This window comes from Leguminivora glycinivorella, chromosome 23 (genome assembly GCF_023078275.1).
Source record: "Leguminivora glycinivorella isolate SPB_JAAS2020 chromosome 23, LegGlyc_1.1, whole genome shotgun sequence".
Taxonomy (NCBI): Eukaryota; Metazoa; Arthropoda; class Insecta; order Lepidoptera; family Tortricidae; genus Leguminivora; species Leguminivora glycinivorella.
Window position 1 is genome coordinate 8,335,329 of NC_062993.1, and position 1,583 is coordinate 8,336,911.

Genomic DNA, 1,583 nt, shown 5'->3' on the forward strand with positions numbered 1-1,583 from the left:
CATGTAATTATGTAAATAGGTTAAGAATGTTAAGATATTCAATTTAAGATTGTTTAAAAAATGAGCGCATCTTGCCATTCAACGTAACAGTTTGGCAAGTTTTTTAATGTAAAAAATTAGTTTAAGTTGTTTAAAAAAAAAAAAAAATATGTGTACAAAACTCTTGTGCTCCTACCCCTGTTGGGAATACAGGTGTGAATTAATGTATGTTTTGTATGTGCACATTTATTCCTTAGATATGACTAGGTATTGGTACCCATATTAAAAGAATTTACTTATTGCACAAATCACATTAAAATACTATCAGAAAGTTCATAATTATCATTTTGACCTTGGTCAATAAATTCTTTATTATCGTTAAAAAATTAATAAGATGTGTGGAATCACAGTGTCACGCACAGCCGAAATAGCTCAGTTGGGAGAGCGTTAGACTGAAGATCTAAAGGTCCCCGGTTCAATCCCGGGTTTCGGCAATCGATTTTTTGGTTTATTTTATATAGTACATTTTTTATAGTTTATTTATTTATTTATATAGTACATGAAGATTTATTTTATATAGTTTATTTATTTATTTATAATTATAGTACATGAAGAGAGAGAAATTATTTCTGATGCCAAAAGAAGTAAAAAAAAAATGTTTTTGCTTGTTTTTCATATAATTATTCGATATCCTCATGTTACACCTGTATGATCAAAAGAAAATTTGCTAACTCCGTCAAAAACCTTCATTTAAAAAGTTTTGGGGTGTTTATAAAAACAGTAAAATTTATGCTATATTAAAACCGACCCATGCCAAACCATTTCCCATTCCGTGAGATGTAATCTGATAAGTATCTTTATATCGATATCGATATCGACACCCATCACTAACCCCGGCACAATCAGCGCACATTGATTCCTTTATACTTCCAAGTGATTTATTGATCGTCTCTGTCAACACTCGGCACTTTACAGCGGTGAATACTTCATTTGCTCCGGATTTTTATCGATAATAAAATGAGCGTCTCTAATTTTGGATTGATAGAAGAGGTGAGACATGCTTTTGGAGTATGTTTAATATGATATGATAACTTTGCACTGACTTGCTTGGTACAGTCACACCTCGGACACTGGCGATCAGATGTATGAAAGAGGCGCGTTCCTGGCACACAGTCTATGCTCGTGTAGGTGAACGCGTACTATGCTTGTATGAGTGAAATATGGCAGGTCGACTGTTCGCGTTTTTGACAGGCGGTAACTGTGAGGTAACCGAGAGGGGGTGGGCGGCACTTTCAACGGGGAGCGGGAGTGGCCATACTGCACGATAGTAGGTACTCCTTATTATACTGTGGTACAGTACAGTATTACTTAAGGTGATAGACTACCATCTCATAATAATAATTCCGTGTATATAGTCTGACCAAAAAGAGTAGAATTAAATACAACGTAGTGTCGTTTTTGATTTTTGTCGAGCTCCCGATATTTCGACGCAGTTGCGGGCATTTCTCAGAGCGTTTCAACTTTTTTGATTTCGGTGGCAGCATTATTACCCGAACCCCGTAAGCGTAGCATGAGTTTTCTTTGTTTCTGGTAGAAATCCGCGA

General features: G+C 35.5%; 1 non-coding gene across 1 annotated transcript; it reads left to right on the forward strand.

The window, feature by feature from the left end:
• Window positions 1-400: 400 nt before the first annotated feature.
• Window positions 401-473, forward strand: Trnaf-gaa. Its single transcript has one exon. It is a non-coding gene; the product is annotated as a tRNA-Phe (tRNA).
• Window positions 474-1,583: the final 1,110 nt, after the last annotated feature.